Source organism: Silene latifolia, chromosome 4 (assembly GCF_048544455.1).
Source record: "Silene latifolia isolate original U9 population chromosome 4, ASM4854445v1, whole genome shotgun sequence".
In the NCBI taxonomy this organism is placed as follows: Eukaryota; Viridiplantae; Streptophyta; class Magnoliopsida; order Caryophyllales; family Caryophyllaceae; genus Silene; species Silene latifolia.
In genome coordinates this window covers 83,677,016-83,694,209 of record NC_133529.1, presented here as the reverse complement: position 1 = coordinate 83,694,209, position 17,194 = coordinate 83,677,016, and the positions used below count along the sequence as shown (strand labels likewise).

At 43.0% G+C, this 17,194-nt stretch overlaps 1 non-coding gene across 1 annotated transcript; it reads left to right on the top strand.

Annotated features, from left to right (window-relative positions):
- The first annotated feature begins 16,576 nt into the window (after window positions 1-16,576).
- LOC141654052 (small nucleolar RNA R71) lies at window positions 16,577-16,683 on the top strand. The gene has a single exon (XR_012547632.1). It is a non-coding gene; the product is annotated as a small nucleolar RNA R71 (small nucleolar RNA).
- The last annotated feature ends 511 nt before the right edge of the window (window positions 16,684-17,194 follow it).

Sequence of the window (17,194 nt, the reverse complement as noted above, 5' to 3'; positions counted from 1 at the left end):
CTCGATCTTTTAATTCACGTCTGAGATAGCGGCTTGTTCGATCGACCACGCAAGGCGCGATCGATCGCTTCTTCGCCCGAGAACAAAGAGCTACGAACTCGTGGGTTGGTCGATCGACTAAGGGCAGCGGTCGATCGACTGAAGTAGCTGATACTTGACTTCTAACTTCTCGTGGATTTGTCTTTCGGGCCTCAAAATGCGCACCAAGCTCGTTCCTTGAGTAAATACTTCACATCAATTACAATGCAGGATACTCGGGGACGGATTTAGCTCAATATCTACTCATTTCCGCGTAATTCTGCAATATTACATAAAAATACGAAAGTAGACGAAATGGGGCAAATAGTAGCCTTAAACTACATAAATGAGCTTTGAAATGCGTGTAAAATAGGGTGTAAAACATCATATTTAGGTCACGCATCACTTGTCCAAAACTTGGATAATCTCCCCAAGCACCAACCATGATGGATCTCTACCATGCTCCATTTGCTCAATCACATGGATAAGGGTCATGCTACCATGACATCTTGGCCCCTCCTTCTTCAAGACATCAACAAAGAGGTACACATGGACAAGGCAAAATGCAAGAGCCCTTCTCATAGCCACCTCCGAGACATTAGCATCTAATCGGTTTGAAAAGATGTTGATAAGAGCCAACATATCCACACCATGTGGAGCAAGAATAAAGTTGATTTGGCTTGTTGATAAGCCCAACATGGAACGGAATTTCTCCTTGTAGCACAACCGAGTCGGAGGAAGCACCGGAGCACAACCCGGCCACCCACCAATGGCTCCAACTTCTTCGGCAAGAGGACAAAGCTCACCTTTCGGGAAAACGAAAACATGATGTTTCGAATCCCAAAACCGAGAACATGCTTCAAGAAACGAAGGTTGCACCTTGACTTGACGAAGCACCAACAATTGACCAACTCCCATGCTAACGAGTTGATGCTTTTCGGGAGGCGACAAATCCCGGCACCATTGTCGCAATGCGTTCTCAAAAGCATCCATGAAATATTTTTGTGGAAGAAGAAGAGGTTTTGAAGAGATGATTTTGTGTTTCGGATGATGAAACAATGAAGCGCAAACGACCGTATTTATACAAAATGATCAGCGCATTTTTCAGAAAAAGGGGAGAGTCGGCTTCCATCGCCAGGCTGCTCGCGCCTCTTTGAGGCTTTAAGGAACCTCGCGCCTCTTCGGGATAATCCGGAACATTTTGTGTTTCCTCACACTCACATTTCCTTGTTTTCGCGTTTTACGAAATCCGACACGGTTTCCATGACGCAGCTTTAAACATACGGATTTTTCTTTCTTTTTTTAAGGGGGGAAGGGCTAGTCGCCCCGATCCGCAACGGATCGTTTCCACGTCAGTCGAAATTCCGAAAAATTTTCGCAATTCAAAAACCAAAATCGGAAATTGATAACACGACGTCAATTTCCTCCAAAAATTCAAGCACTCACAAATTCGAGTCTTGACCTCAAAAAGAAAATATACTCGCAAAAATCCTTTTCTAAAATTCTTTCCCTGACGGTTTGAGTTTGAATTTTTCGAGTCAAATTCAATAATCTCGACGCAATTTAATTCACGACAAGAGTTAATTGCTCAAATTTTCAAATCAATTCCTTTTGAATTCCGAACGTGACGATTTGTCACGGAATTTTCAAAATTTCAAATTTTAACTTCAAGTCATCTTGGTTAATTTTTGTTTTTTTCAATCAAATGCTTTTACGTGTTTGCATTTATGCGTATGTGCTATCTGTTGCCTGTTTTCTACACTAACGATGCAGGAACTGGGGCAAAGCAAAACGAGAATCAAAACAGCCGACAACGCTCCTCCAAAACACAACACAACACAGAAAAGCCAAAAGTCACAAAAAAAGCTACAATCCAAAAACACATATATACAAACTGCCTTACGCAAAATACATCGACACACGTTTGATACGGACAACTGACCGTACAAACAGGATCTAGTACGGACGTCTATCATACAGACACCGGCCTAAATTAGACGTCTATCATACAGACACCGGCCTAAAACAGACGTCTATCATACAGACACTGGCCTAAAACAACCGTCTATCATACAGACACTGGCCTAAGACAACGAAGTGGGGGCTATCTGCCACCTACCGAACAAAGCACTCTCTATCCTCTCAAACAGAAAAGAAAGGGAGCAACACAAGAAACAAAGGAGCAACAACGGAAGCAGAGGTGATTACCATTATTGTAATACCCCGTTCCTGCTCCACGACAAAAGTGAAGACAGTGTCTTGCAGACTTCGGATGATGAGGAGGCCAGGAACCATGATGTGATGCACCACTCCAGTGTTGACCCCCAATCATCAGCCATCCTGTCTAAGAGCCACAACGAAAAGGACAAACCGGCCACGTCAGCCACCTCTCCTCCTCTACGGAAGCATCCTCCACCACCGCCTCAAATCCGGCAGCCTCTTCGGTCGTCTCTTCCCCTCCAGGATCGACTTCCTCCTCCAAGGCCTCAACAACGGACCCATAGGTCCCAAACGATACCCTGTCATCTAAATAACAAACAAAAAACGTCAACCGAAATTTCGGCATTACGACGGCATGAAATGGATAAATCCAAACAAAAACAACAACCACCTGCAAAACAAAACAAGGGCAATCCCGCCCAAAATCCAACCAAACAAAATAATTCACAAACACAAAAACGACTCGCCCATCTTTTCAAGCAAAAGACGAGTCAAAACCACAAAAACGGCATTTCAAGACCCCTACAGGGTCCGCCTACAAACCAAAATACATTCCCGACACAATGGGTACTTTTCTGCGGCTCAAAAAGGCAATTCATACGCTAATTTGAGCCCAAATCGGTCAAAATTTCAAAACAACCGCAAAAAGGCAAACGTGATTTTATCACGCCTCAAGGTGACCTAAATTACCAATAAGGTCCATTTCAAGGCAAACTGACTCAATTCAAGCCCAAACAGGCGCTTATTCGGTCAGACGTAAGACCGTCGCAAAGGGCGAAAATCCAATTTTGCCCACAAACATCCAACGAAGGTCCTTAAATGGCAAATACGGGTTTTCCCGACTACAAAGCAACCTAGTGGGACCCACTACCCAAGCAAATAAACTTGGCATTGTGAAATGAGACGGTTGCTCGCCTCACTCACGTTTTTCGAGCATAGGGGGTGGGAACGGGGACCAAAATGCAAACTAAAAGCACCCCTATACTCCTAAACAGGTTTCTAACCTAACGCAAGCATCAATTTCACTCGAAATGGGCTCAATCAAAAACGCCCAATTCGATTTTTAGGGCAAAATTCGCCCTAATTCAATCAAGCTAAAGATCAACAAATTTAAATGGATTCTAAAGGAAATACATACCTTGAGATGACATTGTTGATGAGGGCAAGAATTCAAACAAGCTAGAAGGTCCAACAATGGCGGATTTGGCTTTGTTTTGTCGAAGAGAAGGAAGACGAGGTTATGAATGATATGCGGCCTGACCTCGCGTCTTTTAGAGAAAATAGGGAAGCCCCTTTGGTTCGCCAGGTGGCTCACGCCTAAAGCAGGCCTCCCCCTTGCTCTTTCAGCGGATTTTGGGCTTTAGCCCAATTTCCCGTGACAAACTTCAAATTTTTATTTGACGATATTAAAGGTCGTCATTTTTCTCAAAAACAAATAGTGAAAATTCAAATTCACTATTTTCGAAGGCTTTAAATGACGGCACATAAACCGTCCCTCCAATCGAATAGTGAAAATTTAAACTCACTATTTTCGAAGTTTTCAAGCAAACGGCGATCAAAACCGCCAACTTCAAAAATAATAGTGAAATCAAATTCACTATTTTCCTTCAAATTTTCAAAAATAATAGCAAAAATTCAAATTTGTTATTCCTTCATATTTCAAGCGACAGCAATTAAAACCGTCATTTTCAAAATAATAGCTGGAAATTGAATTCCACTATTTTCACCATCAAATGTCAACGGCGGCACATAAACCGTCACTTCAATTAATAGTGAAGATTCCAAATTCGCTATTTCCACCAAATGTCAACGGCGGCACATAAACCGTCACTTCAATCAATAGTGAAGATTCCAAATTCACTATTTCCATCAAATGTCAACGGCGGCACATAAACCGTCACTTCAAACGTAATAGCAGATTTAAAGTTTGCTATTTCCTTCAAAATTCAAATTCAACGGCGATCGAAACCGTCACTTCAAGTTCAAAGAAGAACGACGAATGGTGAAGATGCCAAATTCACTATTCTTTCAATTACCAGCAGGCGGCTTCCTCGCGGAACCCGCTTATTCCAAAAACAGTGATAGTGAAAATCCATACTCACTATTTCCACAGCGGCATCACGAGTTCGCTACTTTCAAAACAAGCCCATTCGACTCGGCTATTCCCGTGGTCCATTAATCGACCGCTTTATCATGGCTGGCGAGCCTTTGTCCGCAATCTTTCAAGGACAGATCCCGAAGATGCCTCGGGTACATTTCCTTGTCATGGCTGGCGAGCCTTTGTCCGCAATCTTTCAAGGACAGATCCCGAAGATGCCTCGGGTACATTTCCTTGTCATGGCTGGCGAGCATTTGTCCGCAACCGTCCAAGGACAGATCCCAAAGATGCCTCGGGTACATTTCCTTGTCATGGCTGGCGAGCCTTTGTCCGCAATCTTTCAAGGATACATCCCGAAGATGCCTCGGGTACATTTCCTTACCATGGCTGGCGAGCCTTTGTTCGCAACCTTTCAAGGATACATCCCGAAGATGCCTCGGGTACATTTCCTTACCACGGCTGGCGAGCCTTTGTCTGCAACCTTTCAAGGATACATCCCGAAGATGCCTCGGGTACATTTCCTTACCACAGCTGGCGAGCCTTTGTCCGCAAACGCGCAAGGACATATCAGAAGATGCCTCAGGTATGACTCCTTCTTATGGCTGGCGAGCCTTTGTACGTAGTCTAACGGACTTTAAACGACCCGAACAGGAAGTCGACAGACTCTAAACTATTCCCGACGACAGGTCCCTGACTCGTATCCTCGAGTCGCCTTGGCGTCGCCCTTCACGACGGCAGATCCCTGGCCCGAATTCTTTCGAGCCGCCTCGACGTCGCTTGGGGCTCCAGGTTGTAATCTTCGATTGACCTGGGGACTCTACTTTGACTTTCGCGCTGTCCAAGCCTCAGTCAAAGTGGGGGCTCTGTAGATACCCAGTATCTGCTGAGACTCCAACAAACACCAGATGATTATCGGACTACAACATGTTTTTGAATCGCGGCGTTTGATCGACAGTTTGTGTACAACTTTACGTCGGAAAACTTAAAACGATTTCGAAAATAAAACATTTCAAAACATTTCAAAAATACCTGGAGTGTTTAATGCACGACGACAGGGTCGCAATGACACTAACTAGAGTCAAAACCGACACCCGACCAAAAACCGACTCGAAAATTCAAATCCCGGCTCCAACAACGAGTCAAACCGAGTCAACCACAAAAAACAAACATTTCAAACCTTCTACCTTAAGTTTTCCCGGATTCATGTTGGTCAAGTACCAAACATGTTACTACAAAACCTAGGATAGAACAAATCATGATTGCGTTTGTTGTGAAAGTGACAACACAGCTCGAAGACCCGCGACGTGGCTCGCGCCTCTTTGAGCAGCTCAAGTGGCCACGTTGCTCAAAACTCACACAACCACTCATTCTCCTATAAATACCCCTCAAATGCCACCCATTTGAGGCTTACGCGAGTGTCCGCCCCCTCTTTTCTCCCTTAAAATTCTCGACTCGACTTCTTAAGTCACAACCCGACGCGTATTTACGACCTACCGATCGTAAACACGGGCCTTACACATTGTTTGGTACCGTCATCGTGCATTAAATCACTTGACCGACCACTTCGACCACTACACCATCACTAAACTTTTAAAACACTCTTTTTACTTACCAAAACGGTTTTAAACCGAGTTTTTTCCGATCAAACGAGTTGTTACACTTACGTCGGTCACTCGCCATAACCAAACATGTAAGTATGAGGGTGTAAAAATTCTCTTTTATTATGTTTTCATTTGCTTCAAGACTCTAACATGCTAAAAACATGCATAACATGAACCAAAACATGGAATAAACGAGCCAAAACTGATCTTTGGTCTGAGGCAGAAGCCCCTTAGGTCGCCAACTAGCTCGCGCCTAAATGGGGTACTCAGACCAGAGATCAACGGTGTTTGTTCTCGTCATTTCCCTTAATCCATTTTTCATATTTGTAATCGGTTTTCACCATTTCAAGTATTTTCGAACCATTGTTATTTTATTTCACATGTTTTAACCATAAAACGTTCTTCACCCTTGGTTCCTTATACCATGACGGTTAAATCCGTGTTTCGGTGATAATATTTGGTTAATGACATTTAAAAGGTATTTTAAAGCCTTTTATTTCATTTCTTTACATTTTAAAACAAACATATTAGTCACCAACACAAAGTCATCCTTGGTTCTACATACCATGCCGGATTTTAACCCGAGTACGATGATGAGTACCGACTAATAACATTCAAATGGACTTAAAACAATTAGTCCATAATCATTTTCAAAACTATTCATGTCAAGTTTGTCAAACCGAACCCGACACCGAATATTATCAAATATTGATGATTATTCGAGTCTAGTTCTTCAAATCAACAAATGCGGTCTAAACGACCCCTTCAAATAAAACCGGGTTCAAATACCCATTTTCAACACGTTTTATAACGTTTTCTAAAAGGTCAGAAAACGGCACATAAACCGTGGGCTAACCCGCGCCTAAACAGGCTCTCCATTTCTCATTTTCAAAACCAGAGGGAGGCCCCTTACACCGCCGGCAGGCTCGCGCCACATGTAGCCATCTCGTACAGGGCATGTTCCTTTCCAGCATTAGTCTAGGACGATACCGACTCCGGTTAACCTGGATATAGGACGGATCAGATGACTATTCAAACCATATTTGCAAAATGCCTTACTAAGACAAATGGATCATGTTATGCACCCTAAACCTAATACGGTAAATGGATGTTTAATTCCCGTCTTGCATGCAAATCAACCTTTAATCCAACTCGACATTTTATACTTGATACTTGGATTAAATCAACCGACTTAGAAAGCTCTCACATGTTAGGTTTAAATTATTGGATGCGCATTCATGCATTTAAACCGTTTTATCAACTTTTGCATTCAACCAACCAAGATCGATCAGTAGAGGCCGCTAAACGCGGGCGGGATTGGGTGTCTGATTAAAGGGCTTCCCAATATGTACATTCACGTCTTACTCAGAAACTTTGGATAGTGGATGACCTTATCCAGGGCGTACGAGAGTCATTCTAGAGATAGGATGCTAAAGAGGGACGATTTCCTTATCTTTAGTACCTATGTCAAACGCTGCTTTGTGCTTCGATTTGACCGAGGTATAAAGTGGAATTCGAACGGGTTCCAGGCATCCCACAAATGCTTGGTGGCGACTCCGAACATCTCTAATCATTTCGAGACCCTTACCGAGACGAAACCGACCGATCTAAAACGATCCGGTCGAAAGCATCTTTACGCCGCCGAGCGTGGCTTTCAAAAGACCACTGCATGTCCACATATTGGCTTGGCGTGCAGGTGGCCCGTGACTACGGATTTTTAGGTGGCCCAAATCCATAGACCGAGACGTGGCCCATGTCCACAGAGGTTGACCTCGTCAATCTTGTTCGTTTGGCTATAAGGGCGAGATCCAGTTGATGTGGATCCCTGGTAGCCTCTACCAGTGGTTTTGGCTAGGACACCCTTTCGGAGGTCGTCTTCAATGCGGGTTCCAAGGATTTGCAGATCCTGAAACATCTTGATGTTTTGGTACCTCAGTAAGTTGGCATACACCGGGCGGAGATTGTTGACAAACTTTTCCACCAAAGTTGACTCACTCGGCTTGCTGACCAACTGACTGCTTACTCTCCTCCAACGGGTTAAGAATTCGGTGAATCCCTCCTTATCATTTTGGGTTAGGACCTCAAGAGTACGGGTATTGGCTTGGATCTCGACATTGTCGGCATATTGCTTAGCAAATTCAACTGCAACCTCATCTTAAGTAGTGAGATTCTTCGGGTCGAGGGATCGGTTCCAAGGATGATGGAAAGATCCGGGTGAAAAGCTCCTGTTTGACCCCTTTTATGGCCATGTAGTCTTTGAAGGCTCGAATGTGATTGAGTGGGTCCTACACTCCCTTGAATTTTGGCACATCGGTCAGGGTAAAGTTGTCAGGTATTTGATTCCCAACGGGTTCAAATCTTCGATTGTTTTCAAGGTGGATATTGTTACCCCGGGCTAGAAGTTGTTTTTCCAGGAGTTTGAGCCTCGTCTCAGTTTCAGTCAAGGGCGGAGTGTTGTGTTCTCCAATTTCCTTGTTTTCCAGGGTGTCGATACGGGTCTCGACACGGTCCAGGGTGACCTTAAGAGCAGTGAGTAGGCTGGCTAGCTGAGCAGTTGTGACATCTTTGTTGTCGTTGTTGTTGTTGGTTGAAGCTGAAGACGAGGCCATGGTTCTGAGGCAGAAAAACGGCTCTCATTACAACTCAATCTGACACGGTTCGAAGACTGAACGCAGACAACACAAAAGACGGAATAAAGATCAGACTGGACAAGACGAGGGTGACCGTGTGTGGTACCTCGGTGCTGACTCGATTTATAACGTGACGGTGTTGACCGAACTTTGACTCGCGTCCAATCTAGTGGTGTGACGCCGTTGGACGAGTCTCGTGGTGAGACGACTCATAAGTAAACACCCATAAGTACGTTTGCTCTGACTCGATAGACACGAGGCGGAATTAGAATAGTGGACTGAAGTTTTCGAAAATAGAGATTTCTAAAAAGATTCGTTTGTCGCTTTATGGACGGCTTCCAATGAATAGGGATCTCCGTAACTCGGTCAGTTGAAAGTTTTGTCTTAAGTTTGTTTGCAAAAGACGGTTTGAGTTAAGTCGGCTCGGAAAACAAATGTACTGTTTCCCAAGACGGTTTTTTAAATTCAAAATTGTATGTTTTGAAAATCGTGTTTGAAATGTTTGAAAAGGTCCCGGGGACGGTGCATGGTCCTCGGGATCTCGAAAGTGTTTCTATAAAGGGGTGTGTGCCTTTCTCGGGTTTTGAAAGGGCCATTGTCGGCGCGAGATGGGTTAAAATCTGTGTCTAGACGCGGCTATTATAACGGCGTAAAAAGGTGTTTTTAAGTGGTTGTAAAAAACCGAGTTTGAAAATCGTCATTACGACAGCCTAGAAAGGCGTGTTGAAATGGTTGTAGAAATCGGGTTTGAAACTCGTCATTACGACGGCCTATAAAGGCGTGTTGAAATGGTTATAAAAACCGGGTTTGAAAATCGTCATTACGACGGCCTAGAAAGGCGTGTTGAAAAGCAACGGTCGGCGAAAGACCGAGGTTTGAAATGGCCATTATAACGGCGCGAAAGGGTGTTTTTGAAAGTTTGAAAGTGACACGGAAGGACTTATGATCACATAGCACATAAGCACTCGCAGTTTCATTATATTATGCATAATGCTGACACGGATTTTGGCTTAAAAGGGTGAGTTACAAACCCAGCAATCAAAACCCGATTTGCGAGAGGGATACCAATCCAAACAAAATGTGTAAGGAGGGTGCCCTAGCCTCGTGCTCGAAGGTGATGAAAGCTCTTTGACGAAACAGAAATGTGTAACGTCAACGGTATGCTTGACACAATCGGGATTCGAAATGCGGGGATGAGAAAACTCACGCCGACGAGACGAGCCAATTGGTCGAAAAGGGCTAGGTTATGGGCCCGGACAAGGAACCCCACAGTGACCGTAATATCAATTAATGCATTCCAACCAAGACCTCGTTCGAGTCTCACCATCTAGAGATCACAAAGACACAAGTATCCTAGTTTTCCCCAACGGAGTCGCCAATCTGTGCACATGGCCCACCTACACGCCGAGCGGATCTGTTGGGCGTATAGTGGTCTTTTGAAAGCCACGCTCGGCGGCGCAAAAATGCTTTCGACCGGGTCGTTTTAGATCGGTCGGTTTCGTCTCGGCAAGGGTCTCGAAACGATTAGAGATGTTCGGAGTCACCACCAAGCATTTGTGGGATGCTTGGAACCCTTTCGAATCCACTTTATACCTCGGTCAAACGAAGCACAAAGCAGGGTTTGACATAGGTACTAAAGATAAGGAATCGTCCCTATTTAGCATCGTATCTCTAGAATGACTCTCGTACACCCTGGATAAGGTCGTCCACTATCCAATGTTTCTGAGTAAGAGATGAAGGTACGTATTGGGAAGCCCTTTAATCAGACACCCAATCCCGCCCGCGGTAGCGGCCTCTACTGATCGATCTTGGTTGGTTGAATGCAAAAGTTGATAAAACGGTTTAAATGCATGAATGCGTATCCAATAGTTTAAACCTAACATGTGAGAGCCTTCTAAGTCGGTTGATTTAATCCAAGTATCAAGTATAATATGTCAAGTTGTATTTAATTTTGATTTTCATTCAAGACGGAAATTAAACATCCATTTACCAAATTAGGTTTAGGGTGCATAACGTGATCCATTTGTCTCAGTAGGGCATTTTGCAAATACGTTGTTTGAATGAGCAAGTTAGTAATCTGATCCGTCCTCTATTCGGGTTAACCGAAGTCGGGATCGTCCTAGACTAGTGCTGGAAAGGGAACAGACCCTGCATCAGGCAGCCAGAAGAGGCGTGAGCCTGTTGGCGATGCAAGAGGGTCCCCCCTGGTTTGAAAAATAGAAAAAGGAGTGGCCTGTTTAGGCGCGGGTCAGTCAACGATGGAAGACGTGTTCTGACCATTGAAAAACGTTTATAAAACGTGTTGAAAAATGGGTATTTGAACCCGTTTTGTTTTGAAAAGGCCGTTTAGACCGCTTTTGTATTGATTTGAAGAACGAGACTTGAATAATCATCATTGTTTTGACAATATTCGATGTCGGGTTCGACTTTGCAAGCTTGACATGAATAGTTTTGAAAATGATTATGAACTAATTGTTTTAAGTTCATTTGAATATAATTAGTCAATATTCATCATCGTACTCGGGTTAAAATCCGACATGGTATATGGAACCAAGGATGACATGTATTGGTGACTAATACATTTATTTTGAAAATGTAAAGAAATTATGAAAGGCTTTAAAATACCCTTCAAAATGTAAATAAATTAAATAAAATGCTTTAAAATACCTTTTAAATGTAATTAACCAAATATTATCACCGAAACACGGATTAAACCGTCATGGTATTAGGAACCAAGGGTGAAAAATGTTTTATGGTTAATGCTTGTAAAAATGGTTTGAAAATACTTGAAATGGTAAAAACTGTTTACAAATATGAAAATAAAGAGATGAAGAGACCAAACACGGTTTGGATTTAAGGCTGGGCAGGGTCCTTTAGGCGCGAGCCTATCTGCTACGTAAGTAGCCTCTACCTCAACCAAAAGTCCGGATTTGGCTCATTCTTCCCATGTTTTGGACCATGTTATGCATGATTTAGCATGTTATAGTCATAAAACAACTCGTTTGGTCAAAAAACTCGGTTTAAAACCGTTTTGGTAAGTAGAAAGAGTGTTTTGTTAAGTTTAGTGATTGTGTAGTGGTCGAGATGGTCGATCAAGTGGTTTAATGCACGATGACGGTACCAAACAATGTGTAAGGCTTGTGTTTACGATCGGTAGGTCGTAAACACGTGTCGGATTGTGACTTAGGAAGTCGAGTCGAGAATTTTAAGGGAGAAAAGAGCGGGCGGACGCTCGCATCACTCTCAAATGGTTGCATTTGAGGGGTATTTATAGGAAAATGAGTGGTTGTGTGAGTTTTGAGCGACGTGGCCACCTGGGCTTCTCAAAGAGGCGCGAGCCATGTAGCACGTCTTCGAGGTGTCTTGTCGCTTTCACACAAGTGAAATCATGATTTGTTCTATCCTAGGATTTGGATGAACATGTTTGGTACTTGACTATGTAAGATTCCAGGCAATCTTAACATATAAGCATTTGAATGGTTTTGTTTTTTGTGTTTTACTCGGTTTGACTCGTTGTTGGAGTCGGGATTTGAATTTTGAGTCGGTTTTTGGTCCGGTGTCGGTTTTGACTCTAGTTAGTGTCATTACGACCCCGTCGTCATGCATTAAACACTCCAGGTACTTTTGAAAAGTTTAGAAATGTTTTATTTTCGAAATCGTTTTAAGTTTTCCGGCGTAAAGTTGTACACAAACTGTCGATCAAACGTTGCGATTCCTAAGCATGTTGTAGTCCGATAATCATCGGGCGTTTGTTGGAGTCTCAGCAGATACTGGCTATCTACATTAGTCAAGATATCTTTCAAAAATTTTGAGTAAGTTGGCATGTTCAAAATCACTTCCGTAAAGGGTAAGGTGACTTCAAGTTTCTCAAGCATGTCACAAAACTTGGCATACTTGATGTTTTCCCTACTCTTTATGGCTCTTGAGGGATAAGAAATATGGGACACAAGTTGAGAATTGGAAGGTACCTTTGGAGGAATCGAACTCTTTGTTACCTTTTTTTTGTGTTGCAAAGGCACTTCTTCAATAGCTTCTTCCTCATAAGGAAGGTCTTCCACATATCCATTAACATCCTTTTCCACTTGAATTCCCCCACTTTAAGACTCATCACAAGCTTTCTTCCCTTTCTTTGCCTCACACATTCTAGCCGACGGTGTCAAGGTGTGGATATGGCCCACCTAGAAGCCCAGCCGATCTGTGGACATACAGCGGTCTTTTAAAAGCCACGCTCGGCGACGTAAAAATGCTTTCGACCGAATCGTTTTAGATCGGTCGGTTTCGTCTCGGTAAGGGTCTCAAAACGATTAGAGATATTCGGAGTCGCCACCAAGCATTTGTGGGTTGTTTGGAACCCGTTCGAAATCCACTTTATACCTCTGTCAAATCGAAGCACAAAGCAGCGTTTGACATAGGTACTAAAGATAAGGAAATCGTCCCTCTTTAGCATCCAAACTCTAGAATGACTCTCGTACGCCCTGGATAAGGTCGTCCACTATCCAAAGTTTCTGAGTAAGAGGTGAAGGTCCGTATTGGGAAGCCCTCTAATCAGACACCCAATCCCGCCCGCGGTAGCGGCCTCTACTGATCGATCTTGGTTGGTTGAATGCAAAAGTTGATAAAACGGTTTAAATGCATGAATGTGCATCCAATAATTTAAACCTAACATGTGAGAGCTTTCTAAGTCGGTTGATTTAATTCAAGTATCAAGTATAAGATGTCGAGTTGGATTAATGGTTGATTTGCATGCAAGACGAAAATTAAACATCCATTTACCGTATTAGGTTTATGGTGCATAACGTGATCCATTTGTCTTAGTGAAGCATTTTGCAAATATGATTTTGAATGAGCAAATAGTCATCTGATCCGTCCTATATCCGGGCTAACCGGCGTCGGGATCGTCCTAGACTAATGCTGGAAAGGGAACAGGCCCTGCACCAGGCAGCCATATGAGGCGCGAGCCTGTTGGCGATGTAAAGGGGTCTCACCTGGTTTTGGAAATAAGAAAGAAAAGGGCCTGTTTAGGCGCGGGTCAATCAACGGTTTAAGACGCGTTCTGACCATTTGAAAAACGTTCATAAAACGTGTTGAAAAATGGGTATTTGAACCTGTTTTTATTTGAAAGGGTCGTTTAGACCGTATTTATTGATTTGAATAACGCGACTTGAATAATCGTCATTATTTGATGATATTCGGTGTCGAGTTCGACTTGGCAAGCTTGACATGGATAGTTTTGAAAATAATTATGAACTAAGTGTTTTAAGTTAATTTGAATATAATTAGTCGATACTCATCATCGTACCCGGGTTAAAATCCGGCATGGTATGTGGAACCAAGGATGACTTTGTGTTGGTGACTAATATGTTTATTTTGGAAATGTAAGGAAATGATGAAAGGCTTTAAAATACCTCCCAAAATGAAATAAAAGGCTTTAAAATACCTTTTAAATGTAATTAACCAAATATTATCACCGAAACATGGATTTAACCGTCATGGTATGTGGAACCAAGGGTGAAAAATGTTTTATGGTTAAAAACAAATGAAATAAAATAAAAAAGGTTTGAAAATATTTGAAATGGTAAAAACCGATTACAAATATGAAAATGAATTAAAGGGGAAAGACGAGATCAAACACGGTTGAGTTCTGACCTGGGCACCCCATTAAGGCGCGAGCCTTTGTGCACAATAAGGGGCTTCTGCCTCAGGCTAAAACTCAGTTTTCGCTCGTTTATCCCATGTTTTGGATCGTGTTATGCATGTTTTAGCATTTTATAGTCATAAAACAAATGAAGACATGATAAAAGAAGGATTTTTACACCCTCATACTTACATGTTTGGTTATGGCGAGAAACCGACGTAAGTGTAACAACTCGTTTGGTCGGAAAAGACTCGGTTTAAAACCGTTTTGGTAAGTAAAAAGAGTGTTTTATTAAGATTAGTGATGGTGTAGTGGTCTAAGTATTCGGTCAAGTGATTTAATGCACGATGACGGTACCAAACAATGTGTAAGGCTTGTATTTACGATCGGTAGGTCGTAAATACGCGTCGGATTGTGACTTAAGAAGTCGAGTCGAGAATTTTAAGGGAGAAAAGAGGGGGCGGACACTCGCGTAAGTTCTCAAATGGGGGAATTTTAGGGGTATTTATAGGAAAATGAGTGGTTGTGTGAGTTTTGAGCGACGTGGCCACCTGGGCTGCTCAAAGAGGCGCGAGCCACGTCGCGGGTCTTCGAGTTATCCTGTCACTTTCACACAAGTGCAATCATGATTTGTTCTATCCTAGGATTTGTAGTCACATGTTTGGTACTTGACCATTCATGAATCCGAGAAATATTAGTATAGAAGGCTTTGAATGTTTTGTTTTTGGTGGTTGACTCGGTTTGACTCGTTGTTGGAGTCGGGATTTGAATTTTTGAGTCGGTTTTTGGTCCGGTATCGGTTTTGACTCTAGTTAGTGTCATTGCGACCCAGTCGTCGTGCATTAAACACTCCAGGTACTTTTGAAAAGTTTTGAAATGTTTTATTTTCGAAATCGTTTTAAGTTTTCCGACGTAAAGTTGTACACAAACTGTCGATCAAACGCTGCGATTCCAAAGCATGTTATAGTCCGATAATCATCGGGTGTTTGTTGGAGTCTCAGGAGATACTGGGTATCTACACAAGGGTGGGCTTTCCTTTCCACCATTCATTTCCATCCTGTTTCTCTTGGGATCCCCTTCAACTTCTACCTCAAGATCTTTGTAGGGGTCCTCAAGTTCTACCCCGCTCTTCAAAACTACAGCATGAGCATGATGGCTATTGGAGGCGTCCTTGGAACTTTGTCCTTCGGCTAGAAGACCACCGGGTGGCCTTTGAGGGTCAGCCAAAGCATGAGAGGTCATCCATGATTCCATTTCCCTCATATCTTTAAGGAAAGTAGCCCTTAAGTTTGCTTGTTTTTGTTGACTTGCCTTTATGAAATTAGCCATGTCCTAGCTATGTTGCACTTGCATGTTCTTCACCATCTTTAAAAGTTCATTTTGGGAGGGTTCACTTTGGGGTTCTTGATAAGGTTGGTTGGATATGGGTAAAGGGAACCCATAGTCGTACCGAGTGTTGGGACCTTTGTTGTTGTTGTTTTGTCCCCCTTGAAAATTACCTCTAGGACCATTGTTGTTGAAGTTTGGTCCTTGACCTTGATCTTGAAACCCTTGAGCATACCCTTGCCCAAATCCTTGGTTAGCTTGATTTACGTGGTTCCCATGATAGAACCCTTGGTTGTTTTGATTGCCTCCAAAATCTTGGTAACCTTGAGGTTGGTTCCCATAGTTTTGGTTTTGATTGTTGTTGGGCCATTGGTTTTGATTTCCGGGGTTATTTTTTTGGTTGGAGTATCCACCCCTTGGTTGAGAAAATCCGGATGGATTATTTGGGGCTTGGGGTTGAAGATGTTGTGGGTTTTGAACATTGGTACTCTTGTAGCTAAAGTTTGGGTGGTTCCTCAAACCCGGATGATAGAAGTTGGTGTTTGGGTTGTAGACATTGGGATTGTTGTAGGGTGGTCTTGGTGGTCTTGATATGTTGTTATAGCTTTGAAAGGCATTAACATCTTGGACATTCTCCTCATACCCCCCATTGTAGTTGTTGGCACACATGTCAAAAGTGTGGCCATTTCCCCCACATAGCTCACAAGGCAAAAATTGAGCTACCTCTTCCATGGGTGGACCATGTGAGGTGGCGGCTTGATGAACTTGGTTCCTTTGCAATTTCTCAAGTTTCTTGGTGAGAAGATCAAGCTTAACATTTGTCTCGGCATTTGAACTAGAAGAGCTCTCCTTAGGGTATTTGCCATTTCTCCTAAGCATATTTCCCCTTGATCCATAATTGGCTTCCGAATCTACCATCTTCTTGATTAGTGCCGTGCCTTCCTCATCACTTAAATGATCAAATCCTCCCCCCACGGAGGCATTTACCATTTCTTTAGTTCTAGGCAACAATGTTTGAAGGAAGGTTTGGGTGATATACCACCCCGGGATCCCATGGTGAGGACAACTAGCAATAAGGTCTTGATATCTATCCCAAGCTTCACCCAAGGATTCCCCATATTCTTGTTGGAATGTATGAATTTCATTACGAAGCATGGCGGTCTTGGATGACGGATAGTACTTGGCCATGACACCTTAGCTAAAGCATCCCATGTTGTGAATGTATCCGGAGGGTGAATATACAACCACCGGTCCGCCTTACCCGTCAAAGACAATGGGAACAACATCATCCTTAGAGTGTCCTCGGACACCCCGTTCTTCTTCATCATTGAGACCTTCCTCTTGAACTTTCGTAGGTGAGCGTGAGCATCTTATTCAATATACCCCCCGAACAAATCCTTCTCGATCAACCCAACTTGGGCGGGATGCATCTCAAAGTTGTTGGGAGCCAAAGTGCCAAAATTAATAGGGTTACATGAATCATTATGGTTAGGCCGGTTGTGATCTCTTAGAGCCATTTGTGGTGGTGTGTTTGTTATTTGAGGGAGTGGTGATTGAGGTTGAATTGGAAGTGGAAAGTTGTGAAAGGGATTTTCTATAGGGATCTCAATTGTGTTGTCTGGTTGAAGTGGGGTTGTGGTGTCAATGATTGGTAGGGTGTGTGGGT